The 12307-nt window shown below is 34.0% G+C and overlaps 1 long non-coding RNA gene across 3 annotated transcripts in view; it reads left to right on the top strand.

Annotated features, from left to right (window-relative positions):
* Positions 1-12307, top strand: part of LOC148225375 (uncharacterized) — an 89343-nt gene that overhangs the window by 16015 nt on the left and 61021 nt on the right. The window lies entirely within an intron of this gene.

The raw sequence follows: 12307 nt of genomic DNA, 5'->3' as shown, positions 1-12307 counted from the left end.
ACTTTTTGCAAGCTACCCTACCTTATTCTTCTGACCCTGAAGTACTGAAAGGTGACTGATTCGTCTTCTCTGCTTGGACACCTACCATTGACTGCCCTTGGGGCAAGCAATGTGTGACAATTTATCTCTGCAGTCTTTAGTAGCTTGAAAAAAATGAGATGACCAGATATATTTAGGGTTTTGACTGGTGTTCATGTGGTCACAAGAGTGTCTTACATTGTCAGATAAATTAGCATAACATTATTGTTTCAAAATCAGCAGGGTATTCCATAATGTAAAAATGCTCTGCGCAGAAAATGCCTTTCTCTCTGCAAAATATCCTTGAGCAGATATTCTGTTATTTCCAGAGGATAGTCATAGCAAAAAGAGAATATAGCTTCTTCAGAAGGTAATGAAAAGTCAAACAAGATTTCCTTTAGCATTTACACCTGCATACACTCATTTTGGAGTTTTTCACATGGTGTCAAATGCTGGTGGTGTCAAGAATAAGACAGTTCTGAATATATAGAAAAATGTCATGCAGGAAAACAGATATTCCTAATGGTATGGTCACATGTCTAGGGGTATGAAAGCTTTGATAGTGATTTATTTTTGACAGATTCACTATACAAGCTGTTCAAGTACCAGTTCATGGGTAAACGGAACTTAGAATGTTGATAAAGGCAGCCTAGTAATGGTGACATGAATGATAAAGTGATATTAATAGCAGGTCCTTGGCCCTTTTCTTGTTGCAAGTTGAAAATAAGCAACTTCTTGAGTTTCCAGTGTCTTATGAACTACCAAGTGTCTGCTGTAATCCTCTGTAAAGCTAATATAGATCCTTGCCTTAAGCTACAAGATCTGTAAATAGAACAGCAGAAGATAATAATCTGATTCTTTTACAGTTTATTTTCGTTTTTTGATTAAAAATAAAATAGAAACCCTTGTTCACTTTATGTGTGTGCTTTTAAGTGTAAAGTTTAGGATATTCGCATGGTTGATAAAATTAAAATCTGGTTTTTGTCTGCACGGAAAAAAATCTCACTCAAAATATCTTATATCTTCAGGTCATGACCTTGAGCAATCAGCCTGTGATAGTGTTTTCACCAACACAGGGAAACAATGCAATACAACAGAAATGTTCTGACATAGGATGAGGTCACAGTTACTTCTTTCTGAGCACATTTTTGTCTCAGTCTCCACTCTGATCTATTTTTATCATAACACTTTCAGAAGACCTCTAAAAGTTACAGCCAGACCTTTTTTTTCTTTCAAACACATTAAAGCAAGAGTTCTTTGTCATATGGTTTAATAGTCCATAGAGAAACAAGTCTGATCATATTTGCTGTCAGCAGGGTGTTATACTTCCATTCATTCCAATTTTAGACAATCAGTACACTGAATTGTATAAGTACATAAATTAAATTTGTTAGGATCCAAGAAACAACTACATAATTTACTCATATTCTCAAAACATTTTCTGAAACATTTATGATCATATGTTCTTATGACTAGGAAAGGGTCTTACATGTGCAAACGATAGACAGCAAATTTGAAAAAAATTTCCTGCAGGAGCTCAAACTACAAGGCAATAGCAATACACCCACCTTGCACCATTTTCACTCATAGAAGAATTATTACCCATGCATGCAGTTCTATTTTGAAACACTTTGAGAGATAACAGGTGGATACATTAGGAGTTATCTTCTCTCTGATCTTCCAAAACAGCTCCTCTGTTTTCTCAGACCTATGAAGAATCACAGACCCGTTGGAAGAATCTCTGTACATTTAAGCTGAGGAATAACTAAGGAGACCATTCTGTGTTTACTAGCTGGATAATTGAATTCTCAAGGTAAAATCAGTATCAATTCAAGGCAGAGGTAGATGATTGTTCTGCTAAAGAAATACATCCATAGAAGAGGTTTAACATTTTATGGCAGGTTTTCTAGTTTCAGAAAGATACAAGGTTGTGCAAGTATTCATTTTAAGGCACTAAAAGAAATCATTGAGCCATCTTACTTTCTCTGTTCCATGACAGACTGGAAGAATGAATAAAGATTATATCCAAGACAAAGTCCAGTAAGTTTTCAGTGACAAAGTGGATTTCTGAACTTATCAACAGATCTTGACATCACAGATACAGAGATGTAAATGAATGAAGTTCTTACTTGAACAAAAAAATATACAAAAAGGCACTAAAATAAAGTCTTTCTTCACCTCATATCCTAATTTTTACATCTTACATGTTTTAGACGTAGCAACTTTTTTCTTCAAAATTCCAAGTACATTTGTGAGCTTACTGTCTCCCAGTTAGGAATACCCAAATTATCCCCATATGGTTTTAGAAAAGCAGAATCAGTATCTTCCTAACAATTACATGCAGATTGGACACCCGAAAAATGACTCATAAGCCATTAAATATTATACAAAGAATAAACCTTACGTAAAGATTTTCCAGAGAGCATGCTTAAATAGGCAAGATAGACAAGTCAATTCCTTAAATTGTAGGCAGGCAGGAATTTCTTGATTGCAAAGAGGAATGAGAAAAATTGTCTCAGTGCTATGTGTCACAGGTTTCTAATATCCAGACAAATTATCTGCCATGAACATTCAAAGTTCAATTACCCAAATATACATTGAATTTATTGCTTATTTTCCCTGCAATTTCAATGCATTCTGTTTTAGCAGATTTTCAGTCTGTAAGAATTCAGTATCCTATTTCCAGTTGCATTACAGTAATTGCAAAAATTATTTCATCATATTGTGCAAGGTGAGCTGAAACACAAGAGAATTCCTTTAACATTTTCTTTTCATAAGCTACTGCATGGTAGTTTTGCCATCTAAAAATACTCCTCTTTCCATGACTGATGTCGTGGTTCAGTTCTTACTGACAGTAAGTGAGGAGACCCCCTCTTGTGTCTCAAGGAATCTGCGTCTTCTCTGGTTTAGATTATTAGGCTTATTTCAGCATGAAGTGGTAGCCTTTGGCTCCAAAGATTTCACCACATCTTTCCACAATCTGATTTCGGGAAAGGGAAATATTGGTTTATCAAACCAATAAAAGCTAAATCTAATAAAGCGATATTGTGGAAAACAATGTTTCAGTTGTTGTTGATCTTATTTCTCTCCAGGCCTTTGACAAGGAGCATAAACTTAGAGTGGCCTTTACCTTGATTATTACAGGCAAATCAAACTGAAATTTAAATCTCTCTGTCTTGTATTTACAAAAAAAAAAAATATTTATTTTTTGTTGCTTTGTTTTGTCTTGTTTTTGATAATTTTCTTGTCAGATGGTCACACATGCTAACAAAAGATTTTTTGGTAGAATAATCACACAATACACAGTCTAAATTCTCCATAGTATCAGGCAGCAAAGTGCTTTTCTTTTTAATACATGCTTCTTCATTCATATATTTCTGTTACTAGATGAGCTGCAATAACACTTTTTTAGAGATACAGTAGGTGTATGAGATATGTGAGATTTACCTTTCTTTTTTCAATCAGATGCAAAAGAAAGCTGGAAACTTTAGGTAAAAGTGAGTATAAAAGTATGCTTTAAAATATGGCCATTGTATTTTTTAATATTACTAAGATATTAACAGTTAATGGGATCTTCTTGATTTATTCCCTCAGGTTGCTGTTACCACTTTTCTAGAATACTAAAATTATTCAACCTTAGCAATATTTCCTTGATAATTTGAACATGAGATTTCTTAACCCTGACAATCACTATTATGTTAGACAGCAGATCGCTGGTAACTCCTCTGCCTACAGAAAGGACTGCAGTAGACATATATTATGACAAATGAAATTATAAAATTGCATATCTTGATTAAAACTTTGATTACACTGGAATAATAAAAACATCTTTTTAATTATCTTTCATTCCAGTCAACTCTTATACAATATATTTTAAAAGTAAATTCTTTAACTTGCCATATAAATAACAGTCTTTCATAGTTGATGATAAATTTGTAATTATTCCTTCAGTCTAAGATTTTTCCTTACTATCTCTTTATATAAATATAAATATGTGTTCATAAATACACACATAAACAAAGTTTTCCAATCACATCAGAAAGTCTGATTTCCTTTTGTACAAGGAATCTTCTTTTAGACACAGGTACACACAGACCACTGCCAAGAGGAAAAATTACTTAACTGACTTAAATGCAAGTGATTTTCTTTGTCTAAGATTGTCTCACCAAATTCAAACACTATGCCAACTTCTTCTAAATTGCTGTACTTGCAACTGTAGAGTAGTAAGGAAAAAAACCATGTGGAATAGAAAAAGATGTTCTGAACTGAAATGAGAACTTTTGATTCAGTGAGAGCTGAAAAGAGTATAAGATGGCTTTAAGGATACTCTTTTCTCCTGTTAACTACATGTTTCAGATAGAACTGAAATCATGGAGAAGATGAAAAGAGATGTTAGTCATTTACACTTCAAAAGATTTTCACAATGACTAAATTGTCTGTTCCAACTGTTAGTGTCACACATAAGGATTGTGCATGCATCAAAATGCTTTTTGCAAAATACCTATAAAAGCTAGTCCTTGCTTTGTTCTCAGAAGCACTCTGGTAGTTCCAGAGTATAAGTCAGTGAAGATAGGGAAGCAGAATGGACTCCTTATTTGTTAGATACATTTAGTGGCTTTGAGGCTTCAAATAATGTATTTGCACCATTAGTGGCATCACTTCTGATTCAAATTTCTTGGTACACTAGTTAAAAGTTATAATTCAACAAAAGCATGTAACAAGATAGTTATCTGCAAGAAGTGTCTTTGCTTTGGCCTTCAGGAGTAGTCTTAGATGTGAAAATAACAAAATTCACATTTTTTTCATTATATAATTAGTTAAATATGAGCAATGATTCTATTCCTTAAAATACTTAATGGCCATTCAAACTCAATGAAAACGGAAAGAAGATCTGTCATTCATTCTGTACAAATTAATATCCTAAATGCAACCTCTCCTTACCTATATAGTAGATTTCATCAAAGATATAAGGTTTTCAGCTTTATGATCATTAGTTTGAACCTGCAAAGCCCTTAATGAGATAAAATGTAGTAGCATCAACCCATGGTCAAATTTTGTCAGATAGAAATACAACACATTTCATAAATGCTGGCTTGTAAAGATCCTTTTGGCATTAAAAGTTGGTACTTTAGTAATTCTGGAACATCTGTAGCCATGAGAAGATTTTAAAGATCTAAATTTTGGATTTTGACATCTGAAATGGCATTTATCACTGACAAATCTTTGTCTCAGTAATCATATCTCTGTCTTATTTTAAGACATCAAAAACCTTTCAAGATAAATAAATTCTAGCACTCTTATTTAGGGTGCTGTGATCTTTGAAAATATGTTTACATACTCATTTGAATAGATTTCACCATCTGTTCAGATATGAGTGGCTCCTAAATGATGATCTGCATAATGGTACTTGAAGTTTTCTTCATATGTGGGAAGTTTTCATTGCCAACCCATCTTTGACTGCTGCCCTACAAAGCAGTAGAGTCATTCACTGAGAAGGGCAAGAGGATTTTTATTTTAAAACTGCTTTTGCAAATGTCTTTAGTGCAGTTATTCTAGCTCTTATTATATTGAATTAATTTACATGCAGTGAAATAAAAAAGCTTAAATTAAATATATATAATCCGTAATTTGAAATAAAATATTAATGATTACAGAGCTATATGAACTATCAAAAAAAACCCCATCAAAAATATGTTTACATAGACTATATACGTGTAGAAAGGATATTAAGAGATCCTGGATTTGTTTCTCTTGATAGAGATAGTGATCTAGGACATCCTGAATGGTTTTTATCAACCAATAACCACAGTAAATTGATGATATGTCATATTTTAGATTTGTCTTGTAGTGACATGCAAAGACTGAGGCCAGGTGTCCTGACATTTCGCTCAGATAATCTTTGACTAGTGGGTCAAAATTTAATTTCTTCCATATTTTCAAAATTTAATTTTAATAATCCTACATCTTTAAATATGAGAATTCCAACTTTAGGTGATTTAATTTAAGGATGAGATTTAAGACAATTCTGGATATGATTTTCACTTCTGACATTTTGAACTATGCTGAAACCCACTGAGTTTGATTCTTCCCAGTGCATCTTTTCTCCCCTTCTTTACTTATTACTTGCTCTCATTTCTTGATTAGATATTGTTAGGAGTGTTATAGTTTTCAACTTTTTAGCGCCTGAGAACATGTTCTGGTCTTTGTTAATGATTAGACAGGGCAGGCATATGTTTGACACTGAAAATATTGAGATAAATAGTGCCTAAGTGAATGGTTTTGAAGAATCTGTAGTTTGAAGTGGTTGTTGGGAGTGCAAAAAACAAAACAAAACAAAACAAAAACAAAAACAAAGACAAAAAACCCACCACCACCACCACCAACAACAACAAAACCAACAAACAAACAAAAATAAAGCCAAAACAAAACACAAAACAAAACACAAAACAAAACAAAACAAACAAACAAAAAACCCCAAAACAAACAAAAAATCCCCACAAAAACAAAGGGAAAAATTTGCCAGAGAGAAGGAACAAGAATTAATGCCAAACTTCATTAAAACATCTGACAGAATGAGACATCACTGTCTCTTTTAAGAAGAAGTCTTATCTTTTCTTCAGCCTATCAACTCACCTCTGCCTTTGTGTGACATTGAACCAGATGAAGGAAGTGATTTGGCTTTATTTTTACAATTTTTCTTCTTGATACATTTCACCAGTTAACCATCAACTCATGGTGAAAGTTGGTTTCATTTCGAGAGGGACTGCCAAGGTCTAAGTGAAACTTAAAACTGAAAAAAGGTCAAGTTATTTTAAAATCGATTTGACTGAAAATTGAATTGATTTCTGAATTGAAATGAATTAATATCTCACTCTTAATAGGTCAGATTTTTCCAGCAGTTACCACTTTTTCAAGTAAATATCTCAAACATGGTGAGGCCTTTATTACTGGTTTCTGAGACATTTCTGTGTCACTTTCGAAACATGTTAGCATGCTAGCAGACAGAGAAGTTTTTTCTGGATGAAGGCCATAATAAAATGGTCAATGGCTTATTAAATTGGTTGATGAAAGAAGTAGAATAGCCTCAGGCATACAAGGGCGCAGAAGAATAACTGGAATCTCTTATTTACAGAGCACACATTTTGGCTCTCTAAAGATCTTTAATAGGAAAAACCTTGATAAGTATTTTGTCTGAGTCTACCAAAAAAGAATTTTAGGAACCCACTACTCTATTAACACACCCATCAGGGTATTTTTAAGGAAATTTTAAAATAGTAAACAAATCTAATTGTGAGGCTTTTCTCCTCCCTAAAATTTTTGACAAAACCATTTCCATTTTAGCCATCCCTGTGAGTGTATCTGTTTGTCTGATGTAACTAATGAGATTTCTTTCTTCACTGTATTTGATTAACTCCCTTGAAAACCACTGGCTTGAACAATTTGACAAGTAGCTAAGCCAACCTCTTGTGTCTGTATAGACGTGTTTTGCAGTTCCAGAAATCTTACTGAATCAGTGGAAGTGATACAGGTATAGTGGTTATTTAGATCAATCCCTATAACTTGACAGAGAGCAGTGATCCACACTTCTTTCTTTGTTCTCCTCTAATTGCAGTTTAACTTGCTCAAAAGCTCTTGAATTGAACTGTGGAAATCAAGGTCATATATCTGGAGTTATGTTTGTCATATAGAACAAAACTGCCAGCACTGAGCTTCCTTCATGGATAAACATCAGCTGACTGATTTCTGCTTGCGTTCAAAGACCAAATTAAATACTCTGTAATTCTCTGATCTTATCTCAGAGATAATTTCTCTTAATGATCAAATGCAATCCTTTATGAAGATTTCAGCTGTGATAATACAGCATGACACATTAGCTTTTCTCTTGCTCCCTTAGCAACAAGCCCTGTATATTGCTCCTTTATTAAGGTATAGCTTTGTTAATCCTGAATCTAGTGAGAAGTAGGATGCCTTTATTCCTAAGGAACTCACTGGAGATTGATAGTGAGTACCACACCACAAAGCAGATTACATGCTCATAACATTATAAATAATTTTGCCATATTTCTTATTGTTTGTAACGTAATATTTCATTATAGATTATATTACATTTCATTATATTCCCATTTGATGTAGGTTTCTGGTATGGATCCTGATAATTCCTTATCTAAAACTTTAAACTCTGCAAAACTATCAAAAAGAGGTACAAGATTTTAGTTTTCTACACTTTATTCTTTCTATTTCCCCTGTGAGAGATGGATGGAAAAGAGAGGGAATGGGAAGACAATTCAAGTGAAAAATAAATTAAATATTTCTACAACACTGTAGAAATCAGCACAAGTAGTTACATCCACACCTAGAGCTTTAAGGGTGCAAAAGACTGAAATTCAGAAAGATCTGATTATATCTGATGCTACTTTGGCACATTGTAAATATAAAGTTGCTGTATCTGTGTTCAGATAGATTTTAGACATTAAAAAAACCCTAAAACCTAACTAACAAAATAAACCTAAACCCACACCCCAACCCAACACAACCCCAAAACCCTCACCAAAACCCAAAACTAATTCTTCCCCAAAATCCCAATTGCTGTAAATTATAGACAGGATGTTGTAATCATGATTTCATATGCATTTAGTTCTAAAATTTAATACAAATAATCAGGGAGACAAAGATAAAGTTTACACCAAACTGTCAGTGAGTATGAATCTTTGATTTAACTTTTGCATATTCAAGAACCAGAATACTCTTTAAAATCTGCATCAACATAGGTTTTCGTTTTCAGTTCTGTACAACTTCGTCAGTGATTTCTGTTGTCACATAAACCTGGAGGTAGATGCATGGTTTCAATAGTTGGCAGTGTACACCCGATGGATTGTCTACATAAATATTTTCAAGAAATCAGTTTATTGTATCAATAACAACAGGTGCAAGATGCTACTAGACTAATATTTTGGAATGCTAAGCATTCAGAGGACATCAAAGAAAATTACAAGAATGAGGATTTATTCCTTTGGACTGGAAGAGAAAATAGTTTACTGACAGTCAGTTTAATAAGCCTGTGAATTAATTAGGAATTTGGATTAAAAGGACTTTTTGAATTCTTGAAAAATCTAAAATAAGTGTTTTGTCCTATTCACTTTGTTCAGATTGTCTTGAAATTATCAGACCTCAAGAAAAATTAGGATGACATTTTAAACAAACATCTCATACATAATAGGAGTGCAAGAATGGCTTTAAATAAAAAGAACACTCACTCTGATTTCATAACACTTTTCATTCATTATTAAGAATACTTTTTCTTTTTTTTTTGTGACCTATATCTGCTCCAGCAGTCCTTCTAGCACTGGAAGTTCTTTTTGTGTTTACAAAGACTTTGAGGATTTTATCTGTGTCCAGTCGTATGAACAGACTGGAAAGAATGAGGTATATCAAATTATGCCCAACAGGTCCTTCAGGTAAACCAGTAGAGAAACTGTTTTTGTAAAATCTCTCCAAATACCACAGCGCATTACTGCATCTAGGAACAGAGAATTTCCTTTCAGTATTCTCTTTAAAGCCTTTATAAAAATTCAGAAATATCGATCTACAGTTAAGGACTCTACAGAGACCATCCTGGGTACCTGTTCAGGCACAAAGTGATTCCAATTTTTAGGCAGCAAATGAATCTCATGGTAGAACTCTGTGTTTAAGGATTTAAGGAAGGATGTCTTATTTGTTTGTTTGTTTTTTGTGGGTCTTTTAATTTGTTTGTTTGGATTTTTGTTTGTTTGTTTGCTTGGTTTTGTTTTTTTTTAAATGGTAAATAAAGGAATTTAGACTTTGTACCAAACAAAATTTTCAGAGAAAAGTCTTGGCAGATTTTCACAGTAAGACATCAAGTCTCCAATTTTTATGTCCCTTAAGGGTATACACCTTTCTAAAGGATTCACTCTAAGTTATGACTTTGCCCTGCTACAGGTAACTGAGCCTTTTGGTAACTGAAAAATGAAAATAAATGTTAATAAATTTTATACCATATTGGCTAGGAAAGGTTATGAACAATTGGTGCCCAAAAACCTGAGCTCTAGTTGGTGTTTTTAAATTGGAAGAGAAGCAAAAGTGCAAAACTTCAGTTAGCTCTGCCCATCCCATATGCACAATGCTATATATATCTGTTTTGCAGTTAACAGGATTATGCTCCTTAAGAGTTGAATATGGAAGGGACTTATAGACTACACATAAATACTTAGTTAATTTTTAATTTTATTTCTGACTGAGAAGATAGGAAAGTGAAGGAATCAGAAAAATATTAGGAATACTCATGCTACAGTAAAGCAAAAGAATAGATACACTGTCACAAAATCACAAAGAATAAGAGGTTTTCTACCATCACTTATCCTGCTTTATACTTTGAAAGGACTTGGGCACATGACCAAATTTCTCCAGGAATAACAATGTACATCAGCTGATCTCTGCTAAAATTAACATCCTCCACCCTGTCACACTCAATAAAGCTAGCAAAGCTGAAAAAAACATATCTAAATGTTTCCACAATTCGTGTGATTGTGATAAAGCTATTATTTGGGAAATAAACAAGTTATATGCACATATTATAGAAAAGCAATCTTAGGAAGGAATACCCATTCTAACTGACAGAGGATTTTATTTTTTTTTTAATGCCAGAAATGGGAGCTCTTTCCACTATGACAGCTGCTGTCTTTTATCTTGGAAAAAAACATCTCCACAGAGATTATTGCAATATTATCACAGTTATGAGTAGGACGGCTATGAGAAGGTAAATACTAAGAAAAAAGCAAATCTGAGAGACTGACAAAAGAAATTAAGTAGTTTGACAAATACAGTTGCTACTCATTGCAAATACGAAGTGATGCACTTTCACACTTCTGCTCATTCCTCTAACTCTAGCCCGCAGTAGTTACTCATTCCAGGTGGGAAGGAAATCAGTCAATTATTTGTACAACTTGTTGAAAACATGCACTCCTACAGACTTATGTCTTTGGTTTCACTGTTAAGCAGGCTAGATCAGTGCTAGCCTGTCAATAAATGGAGTTCTAACCTGGAGGTACCTCACCTCAAGGAGAAGGAAGAATATCCATGTTCTTTGCCCACTTGCAAAGTGTTCCCCTAATAAGGACATTTTCAAAGGAGGGAAAAATTACTGTGAGGGATCACACAGTCCAAATGTCAACTCCCTTCTTTTAATCTGTAGTTAACATTTGACAAGAAATGTGACAAATATAACAGAGAAAGGATTTGAGTTTTGGTTTTGTCTCTGACCCAAAACCTTCCTATAGCCAAGACACTTAGATGTGAACTAAATGTGAAAAAAATCTGAGAAGATGAGAGGTTCCTCATAGACTCACAAGTCCCAGTAATAGAAATTGCCGAAGTATGGTCACTCCGGGTTTGTGCTTTCAAATATTTTCCCAAGTAAGCTGGCAAGCAGGGGCTGACAAAGCACTGTTTATTGTGCCTGAAAGCAGCTGCAGTGTCTGGACTAGGAGTCTGGACTCCTAAGGTCAGTCATGTCTCAGAGCCTCAGAAAAGAGCTCCCCATTTTATCGGAAATGCAATCCAGGCATATAGTGCAATTTTGATGAGAGGAGATTGTTATGTCATCATTGTTACATCTTAAATATAACAAGGCATTTCATTCGCTGCTTATAAAATACACAAAATTGAAAGACACCTACACAATATATAGACAAGACTAATTTAACTACAATGATGCAGATCCCTGCAATAGCTACTAGTTCAGTCCCCTTACCTTCTGTTGTGTTCCTTGTGGTGCAGCTGTGTTATTCACTCAGTAATGACTGCAATGACACATTAATTCAGCTTGTTAAAAAGCCTGGAAATGAAGAATATTTAAAGAAAGCAAGACAAAAGCTAAAACTCAACAGGAGTTGGCAACTCTGACAGGAAATTATACAGGTCCAGTTACACACTGGAAATACTCAAAGAATAAGATGCACAGGCCATTTTTCTGAAAGAACTCTTCAATTGAATATTTCTGCTGTGTTTCTCTAATCAAAGCCAGCCTGATGGGCCCAGAAAAACAATTGCTTTTCCTATGCAGTATTAATACTCATAAGCAGCTTCTGCATCCCAGATTGCATCATATTTGTCATTACTTGAAGGTTGTGGTTTAGCACTGAAGCACCTATAGCATACTAAATGCATCCCAGACAGACTCCTGTACACTATAGTCAAATAGTGTAAAAGTAAATTGTGTCAAATAGTTGGAATTATCTAGTCTTCTCTCTGTAGCTTGTCTTACATAACCTGC

The sequence above is a fragment of the Sturnus vulgaris genome, chromosome 1 (assembly GCF_052056855.1).
Source record: "Sturnus vulgaris isolate bStuVul1 chromosome 1, bStuVul1.hap1, whole genome shotgun sequence".
Lineage (NCBI taxonomy): Eukaryota > Metazoa > Chordata > Aves > Passeriformes > Sturnidae > Sturnus > Sturnus vulgaris.
This window is presented reverse-complemented; position numbering and strand designations above follow the sequence as displayed.